Source organism: Vanessa tameamea, chromosome 9, assembly GCF_037043105.1.
Source record: "Vanessa tameamea isolate UH-Manoa-2023 chromosome 9, ilVanTame1 primary haplotype, whole genome shotgun sequence".
NCBI lineage: Eukaryota > Metazoa > Arthropoda > Insecta > Lepidoptera > Nymphalidae > Vanessa > Vanessa tameamea.
Window position 1 is genome coordinate 2724282 of NC_087317.1, and position 10132 is coordinate 2734413.

Here is a 10132-nt window from a genome sequence, read left to right on the forward strand (position 1 = left end):
TGAAAAAAATAATTGGAATATATTAACACGCGTGAAAAGTTATACCTACTATTTCGGTGTAATTAAAAGCATTTTCAATTGCATGCAAAAAGTTAATTACAATAAAATCTATAAAAATATTATAAATGCGAAAATAACTCTGTCTGCCTATTGCTGTTTCACGACCGAACCCCTGAACTGATTTTGACGAAATTTAATATAAAGCAAGCTTCGACTCCAAGAAAGGACTCGGGCTACTCATATTCCTAACACCAGACAGCTAACCAGTAAAACTTGACCGAAGCCGCGGGCGAAAGCTAGCTAATAATAAAATAATAATTGTAAAAAGATATTTATTAACATAAGAATTATTGATAACATTAAGTGCTTAAATATATACAAATATGAATTAAAAATAGTTACTGTATAAATCTTGACCGCGTGGAATGGTGGCAAGAATGCAAGCAGAATTTCAGCCGTTGAATCGCAATTCCGATCCTCTGGGCTAAAAACGAACCAGCCCTCCAGTCACCAGTGGAGGCAATAAGGCGAGGTGTTATACTTTTGATGAAGCTTATTGCATAATTACTCCAAGGGCCAAGTATTTCGACAGCAAATGGGACAAAAAAGTAACTTGACATAAGATAATTATTATTATTATGATAAATGTAATTTCTTTTTCACCACTACTTTAACACTCACTCGCAAATTTAATCATTCCAAATTTAAATTTGTAATAAAATAAATATTTCAAAATAATGAACGAGAAATTGTCTATTTCGAGCAACGTGACACTTAATTGGCGGTTTAGCGAGCAGCTTCCTTATATACTTTTCATGTTACTCACTGTGCGCGCAACAGAAAAATTAGCGTGTCATATATTTTAAATATATTGATGATACTTACATATATTTTTAGAAATGCTGAAAGATTAATACGTCGTTCGTTATGGAACACAACCGTATTTTATAAAACGTCATAAGAAAGTACGTTTAATTTTTAATATGGAATTGATCTTCCATCGTAAGTGATCGAGTTTATGTCCACATATGTAATCAAGCGATTAAGGAAAAAGACATTTTTATGTTCAAACACTTCTTAATATTCACACCAATTTAATTCACTAAAGTTTAGGTATTTTATTGAAAAGTCAAATTTATCGAGTATTCATTCACCTTTGTAATTCGATTGATCAAAGCAAGAAATTTAATGAATAGTCTCCTTTTATCTACTTCGCTATTGCTGGGTTAAATGTTCAATTCAAAAAGGAACTACGTATCCATAATCAGGTTACTAAAACTTGCAATCGCGTAGCGGTCGCAAAGTGCGCAATTATTGGAAAGCCGGCTTCAAAGGACATGATATATCCGACAAAACTCGTTGGCTGTGATTGCCTTGGTGGTATAGCTCATAAAGTTGCAAATCCTAGGGTCCTAGGTTCAAACCCTAAAAAAAGTGTACCTATAAGGTACTCTGTAATATGTATATCCAATCATGAGATATATGTACATATAATCGTGTCAACTGAAGTTTGAAAAGATTTTTTTTTTTGTTATAGGGGGCAAACGAGCAGGAGGCTCATCTGATGGAAAGTGATTACCACCGCCCATGGACATCCACAACACCAGGGGGTTGCAGGTGCGTTGCCGACCTTTTAAGAAGGAGTACGCTCTTTTTTTGAAGGTTCCCAAGTCGTATCGGTTCGGAAAAACCGCCGGCGAAAGCTGGTTCCACGGAGTGGTTGTGCGAGGCAGAAAATGTCTTAAAAATCGCGCTGTTGTGGATTTTCGGACATCTAGGTGTCGTTGGTGAACTTTTAAATAAAACTAAACTAATAAAAACTTCATTCCATTTTTTTGACTTAAAATTAACTTTTTTTGACTTATTTAATTTAAAAACATTTGTTATCTTTAAAATAATCCTTATTACGATCTCTTATTTAACTCAAACTGTACTTAGGTATTACGAAAACCAGTATCAAGATTTTTATCCTTGAAAGGAAGTATTCCCCAGGGAATAGTCGTAGATAAATACGTTAAGTTCAAAGTTCATGCTATGTAAAATAATATGAAAATTTAACTTGCAGTAAACTTATACGTATTACATTGACGCAAGACGTTTATTAAGCCAGTAGGTATATATGTATTTGTGTCATGAATACTTGTATGATCAGCGCGTCTGTTGTTTCCGTAACGTCTATTAGAAAATAATAATAATCTTGGAGCTAGAGACTCTCTTCGGAATGTTTTTAACGGTAGGAATACTCACTGTTGCGTCAAAATATATTAAAACAATATTACTAATACTGAGCCGAGATGGCCCAGTGGTTAGAACGCGTGCATCTTAACCGATGATTTCGGGTTCAAACCCAGGCAGGCACCACTGAATTTTCATGTGATGAAAATCACTGTGTGTGTCACTTAATTTGTGTTTATAATTCATCTCGTGCTCGGCGGTGAAGGAAAACATCGTGAGGAAACCTGCATGTGTCTAATTTCAACGAAATTCTGCCACATGTGTATTCCGCCAACCCGCATTGGAGCAGCGTGGTGGAATATGCTCCAAACCTTCTCCTCAAAGGGAGAGGAGGCCTTTAGCCCAGCAGTGGGAAATTTACAGGCTGCTAATGCTAAAAAAATATTATGTATATACAGTAACATTGATCACTTTAATAGAATCAGTGATGATCATTGTGTATGCACGAGAAGTAAGGAAAAGGAAATACAACTTTAAAAATCAAAATATACTTTATTCAAGTAAACTTTTACAAGCAATTTTGAAATATAATTTTCCAAAACTATATTAAATAATGCAACCACCGGCTTGGCATGTAGATTCTGCCGAGAAGAACTGGCAAAAACTTTTAGTAACTCTCTTCTAAAATTGAAAATACAAAGTTATGTTAATTAAATACAATGTCAACAAGTATTGATTAACCTATTTTATTCATTCACATTAATTTCATCTGTTCTATTAAATGAGGATATTCTATTAAATGATTATTTACTTGGTGGTAGGGCTTTGTGCAAGCCCGTCTGCGTAGGTACCACCCACTCATCAGATATTCTACCGCCAAACAGCAGTACTCAGTATTGTTGTGTTCCGGTTTGAAGGGTTAGTGAGCCAGTGTAACTACAGGCACAAGGGACGTAACATCTTAGTTCCCAAGGTTGGTGGCGCATATTTCTTACAACGCTATTGTCTATGGGCGGTGGTGACCACTTACCATCAGGTGGCCCATTTATCGTCCCCCTACCGATATAAAAAAAGAGGAAACGGTATTTTTTTAAAGCACAACTAAACTATATAGATACGTAAACTTATACCAAAAGATGGAGCGCCTTCTGAAGACAGTTTTATTGACATATTTAGATACCGCAAGTTGTCCGACGTGCGCGCCCAATGTTGACGCTCAACTACTTTAGTTTGGATTCGTATAATTGTGTCGTTATAAACTGTAATATCTCTTCTGTTAAAATCGAGTCAATAGAGATATTAGGTACCTACCATAGGTAAGTAATTTTGTTACTAAAGAGTGATATGATGTTCAAGTATGGCTGCGGTGACGTAATCGTAGGTATTAAAAAAACATACGTTTACGAATACGTTCGGTTTTAATACTACCTAATGAACATACGGTATCAAGCCTATTATAAATCTGTGGTTTTAGTATATAATATTAATATATAAGTAGTAGACAAATGTGAATTTCAAGTCCTTTTAGAAATAAATATAATTAATTCCATTTATTTAAATATTTTTATTTAAACCTTTTTTGACTCAATTGTAAATACTATTCATACTTTAAAAGGTGTGAAAGTCTTAATCCAGTGGAACATTATCAGTCTGTTAATATTTTTATCGTAAAATTTTAGGTAAAAACTGTCACCATATATCTCGTCCATGGAATATAATTGTTTTGTAGAAAAGAGATATGGCAATTCGTATCACAAAAGAGGGAGACAGCATTCATTCTGGTAACAAAGTGCGCGCTAAGCGTTGCTCGAATAACAATACTTTGTTATGGCCGCGTTCCAGCTAGCGTTACATTGTGCCGAAACATATGGTTATTGTGACATTTTTTGTATATATCCTAGTTTAAAACATATGAAAAAGTATGAAATGAGATATGTATTCGGTTTCCGCGTACTGTAGAAATGATAGTGTTTTTTAAATGTTTAGTTTATCGTGGCAAAAAACAACTGATTTTACGTTGAATTGTTTAAATATTAACGGTACTGACGGTACTGAGGTACTGTTAATATTATCTTTTTATAGAAGCTTTGAGTGCGTTCATGGTTTTGACATTTGAAAGAAGAGAGAGACCACGCATTGTTTACTGTAGCATCCCTTAACAACATTTTAAAGGTGAAGCCGTAAAAGTTGAAATTATATTTATTTATTACAACTCCCAATTTAAAGCAGTTGAAACTGCGCTCTGTATCATATGTAAATCGGGTAGAAGTTTTCTGTTTTAATTTTTTTTTTTGATAGGCGAAACAAAAATTTTTCGATATTCGATAGATATGCAATACAATATATATATTTAGAAATTGACAAAAGTAGTTTGTTATTAATTAATATATTCTTCTCTAACGGTTTTTAGTGTTCTATGTATTCTTAATAAAATTTTTTAACAGAGTACTGAAGTCAAAGTCAAAGTCAAAAATCTTTATTCAATATAGAAGTGTTTACACTTGCTTATTGATTGTCAAAAATCTACCACCGGTTCGGAATTTAGCACCTCGGACCTGAGAAGAACCGGCGAAAGAAACTCAGCGGGATATATATATATATATATCTTTTTTTTTTTTAAACCATTATTATGTACAATGATAATTATATTTTAGTTATTTGAAGCAGCCTTTTTTTTTTAATTTAATTTGTGACTATGTTGTGACATTTTAGGGATTATAACGTTTCGAAGTCGTCATCGTTCCCGTAGTCGTTCTACCTACTCCTTCTAGTTCTACTAATTCGCGATCTAGAAGTATCTCTAATAGCCAAGAATTACGTGAGTAGTCGAGATTATCACTCGACTAAATGCTCTTAAAATATGGATGATCGGTACCTGTATCGTTTAATATAATATTAATATCGATAATAATTTTACGACAAGTGATACTGCTACGAAAATTTTTGAGGCTATCCATTATTTAAAAAGGACTTCTAGCGACTATTGCGTGTCTAATTTTGATCATAATGTGCACAATATTGATTCTTGGTTTGATGCGGTAGATCGCGCACATAGTACGATAAATGGTGATATTTAATGTTTGTCGCGTGTAGGGCATTGTCTAAAGGGAGACGCAAGTCTTGGATAAATGATTGGGTCACCACGGATCGTTCATTGAATAATTTTAAATATAATTTTAAATCCTTATATTGTGTTAAAATATCGATGTGGCTAAGATTTTGTATGACGTTATGAGTACAAATTATGACGCTTACCCTACATTTGCCGGAAACACTCGTCGATCTTCGCTACATTTGTGTACGGTAAAAGGTTTAAGTGAGGAATTAATTTGCGCAACTGTCATACGAGCAATTAATGAACCACATGTAAAAGCGTCAGCCAATGATGGAAAACGCCGTGTGATTTAATTAATTACTTGTTCGTGAAACCAATATTTGTTAAAAAATCAAATTCCTCGCCACTCATTTTGCAACACGAAGACAAATAATATACCACATACGACCAAGCGGGTGCCACTTTTTACGCCAAATGTTTTTCCTTTCCAGGCCTACTTACCTACAAGTACTTGTGCGTGTTCAAACCTAGACAAGCACCACTCAAAATTTCATGTGCTTAATTTGTGTAATTAATTCATCTCATGCTCGGCGGTGAAGAAAAACATGGTGAGGAAACCTGCATGTGTCTAATTTCTACAAAATTCTGCCACATGTGTATTCCACCAACCCGCATTGGTAGAGCATGATTGAATATTCTCCAAACCTTCTCCTCAAAGGGTGAGGAGAGGGAAGCAAAGGAAAGGGAGGGAAATTTACAGGCTGTTACTGTTGTTGTTGGTTAGTAATTTAGCATGCGCAATAAAGCCGCTTTACCGTAAATTAAAAATTCGGACATGCTATCACTCAAGTGTTTTCGTATGTTATCCTCTTTATTTAGTTTGAAGAAATTATTTTTGATTTATTAGTTGTAAGTGTGAGTAAGAACGCACCTATTATAATCAGTGCCAATGTCCTCAACCATGAAGACGTAACGTACGTACGTATAGCATTCCATTCTGTAGCCTCTGCAAATGTGTCAATTGTAAATTTGAATGAGAATTTTATGAAAACCCCTCGGTTGGTAAAGATTATGAGAAATTTTACGAAATTTTAAAATAAATTTCAAAATGTAGGATTAGTGGAACTGCTACTTCTACTGTAACTATGGGTAGCATGCACATTCGCTTGAACAGTTATGCGCCTGTATATTAAATACCATATAAATTTTCAGTTAAATATCAGAGGTCTTGAAATATTTCTCGGACTACCAGACTGATAATCGGAGAAATTTTTCAAGACTCTTCAATAACTTGTGAATCCAAATCAGCGTATGCTACCCAAATCTTTTAATAAAGAAAATAGACGGAACGGATCGAATTCCTGAAATTACATACTACCGCGCATTAAATAGGTTGGCGATTACGGAGGTTTGAGGATTATATAGATAGTTTAGGTGAAGGACGTTATTTTACAACACTATACATGGTTTTCACCAAATTCGCTTAGACGATACGTCAATTCCGGTAACAGGACTCGTCACGCGCAAGGGACTTTATGAATTCTTAAAAATGCACTTTCGGACTTTATGACGTACCGGTAGGTTTTCAATGCATTATTAATAACATTATGTTTATCTATAAATGGCAACAAGGTGATAGTGTGTATCGACGATATTTTAATCATAATAATAATACCATTGAGGAAAGGTTAAAGCTTTTGCAAGACGTTTTGCGTACTTTAACTAATGTCAGTATTTCTTTCTGAAATTTTATATTTAGGTCGGATTATTTCAAGTGGAGAAGTATGGCCATCTTAGTCCAAAAGAATAAAGTAAAAATAGTAAAATCTCCGACGCCTGTGAATGTTCGATAGGTTAAATAGTTAGACTAACTAGATTTTTTAAAAATACATAGAATACTACGCCCTTAAAACCTCTGTTGAATGTTGAATTTAAATAAGGAATGGAACAGGAAGAAGTACGACAAAACAGACGCTAGTAGCATGCGGTACTAATTTGCTTCAGATTCGTGAAAATGGTAGCAAATGCGTCTTCGCCTTTAATAATCAGGTCACGCAGGGGGCAGATGTTATCATTCTTACGAATTAGAGACCATGGCGGTGGTCAAAACTTTGCGTCACTTTCGCCGTTATCTCATAAGTATTGAATTCAAGGTTATCATTGACTATAACGCTTTTAAAGATAAGTGGAGGGTTTACTTACAGGATTTTTCATTTACGTTTGTCGAAAAGGTGTTTTAACTATTTGAGTCGTAATCCTAGCCGAGTAGTAAATAGAATCGATAGGCCGAACAACTGGGCACAGATTTCACAATCAGGATGAAGAGACCCTAAAATTTTGGGATAGGCGAAGAATAGTTAGAGGCTTGTCTTTACCAAAAAAATAACGACATCCTCTACTATAAGACGACACTTTAATCTTGTTTTTAAGAGGACAACTCTTGTATTATAAGCTTTAGTCAGTGCTACCGATAGTTTGGGATCAAATCCCCAATAATTACCGGAGTTAGCTAGGCAGAGGACGGCCAAACGTCTCAAAGAAAATGAAAATCAACAAAATAAATGACTACGCCAATAAGGGACGTGAATCGCCTCGTGTTTTTCAGGTCAATGGTTTTGTATTTGTCATTAAGTACTCTCAATCTAAAGTAAAATTGGATCCCGGAATGCGTGGCACTTATAAGGTGACAAGAGTTCTTGAGAATATACGTTATGAGTTACTGCTTATGGCTGGAGACTATGGCAAGGTGACTTATGCTGCCGCTCAGTATATGGTGCCTTGGAGGGAAGAATGAACCCCTGATGAGTGTGCTGCTTTATTTGCTACGAAATTATTCCTTTTGTTTGTCACTAGACTTGCTGTATTATGTCTAGTTTTTTATAAATATCTACAAGACCTTGTGTAATGTCTAGTCTTATGTGATTATCTACTAGACTTTGCTGTTTTACGTCTAGTCTTGCTTAAATGTCTACTTGACCTTGTTGACATTTACATGCTGTAACAATAAATACGTACTACTCAAGTATAAATGACCATAAGAAATTCATCAACTCTTTTGACCGAGGTGATAAAGAAGCTGGACCTACTCAGGCTAACGAGAAAGCCAGCGCGAAATACGTTCAGGCTGTAATACTGTTTTGTAAAAATATTTGTAAACCAGAAATTGATAAATAAATTTTTTAATTAATATATTCTTGCAATAAATTAATTACAAGTAATTTTGTTTTGTTAATCATATTATACAAAATGATGTATAATTTTCATTGATTTTATTAATTCTATAAGGCTTAGATACATTACATACATTTATGTTTATTGTTTAAAATATAACTCTATACAATCTATAATAGAATAATTATTATAATTACATATATTAATAATTTTAATTACATTTCACGTATATGGTTGAAGTCAATTTGCATTTGTAATGGTATATGTTCAGACACGGCGTTTTAATCTCCTAGTTTTCTTACTATGGATGACGTTCTTTGAGCGTGTTCCATTCCATTGCAAGCTGCATAACTCACAGGTCAAAAGAACATGAACTAATAACGGAATGGAAATTAATTGAATTATTTTATTAATTAAGTAAAAAAAAAGAATAGAAGTATTTTTGATCACCTATTTTTGATATTAAGTATACTCAATATTGTTTTTTGTTTCAATTTTGGAATCGATTATATCCATACGGCAATCAGGTACGTCCTAATCTGCTACATGAATAACAATAGAAATTCGATCCAAACAGAGTAATAATGGCAACATTTTCAATCGCGCATTTTTAAGTCTGAACGTGCGCTAATGGTCTTTCAACTGTAACAGCGTTTTAAGCCAGTTATCGTCTATGGGGATAACTTTCCATCACTTCATGTTGTACAATAATTTACGGCAAATATGTGACAGCAGTTCGAATTGATTAATATATAATCTGTATTGTAGCTATTATGTTTTGTATTGTTGTTTATATATAAAAGGTAAGTTATTATAATTACAAAGGGTATTGATTGAGTAATCGTTGTTAACGAATCTATGTGAATATGTTATTGTTATCTCTCAAGTGGTTCATTCATTGCCTCGGGTACTTTTCCTATATAAAAAAAAACATTTTATAGGTTTTTTGTGCAATTGTTTTTGTTAACCTTCTATAAAATAAAACATATACTGGAGCGATCACGTTTCTCTGTTATTTTTATCATTTTGCTATTTTTCGGAATTTAACGTCTATGAATTTCGGTAGAATCTGCTTTCGGAAACGATGGTAGCTTTACGTTGAATTCAAAACTGTAACATGATAATTTGAAACGGCTTTTGTAAAAGCCTACTTGAACAAAGAATATTTTGATTTTGAGTTTTTGATTTTATGTGTAGTGTAGTGTATGTGCCTGTGTGTACATAACATTTACGAAATATCTTGAATAGTAACGCGGTAGTCCCGTCTATCAATCACGTTAGTGGACATTGGATACCTATTCAGATCCAGATCAATCCCCGAATAGGGTGACAAATATATTTGGTATTCTTGATAACTTTTCTATAAAGAAAATTAAATAAAATGAATTAAATAAAGTCTCCGTACCAAGCATTATCAGGAGTAACTCAAAATGTATAATTCTAAAATATAATACTTTCTCATTCCACGTATAAACAGAAAATAAAATGATTTACATAATGTGACAGACGTTTTCCTCTTTAAATAATAACATACCATTATACAGAACATTTCATAAAATATAATTATTTGTAATTATTATAATTCATGTATATTTGAGTAATGACCACGAATCGGAAGACGCAGTGTGGACATGCTCCCACGAAACATGAAAGCTAGATATTAAAGTAAAGTAAAGTAGGAATACTCACTATTGCGTCACAATATATTTACAACAATATTATGTATATACA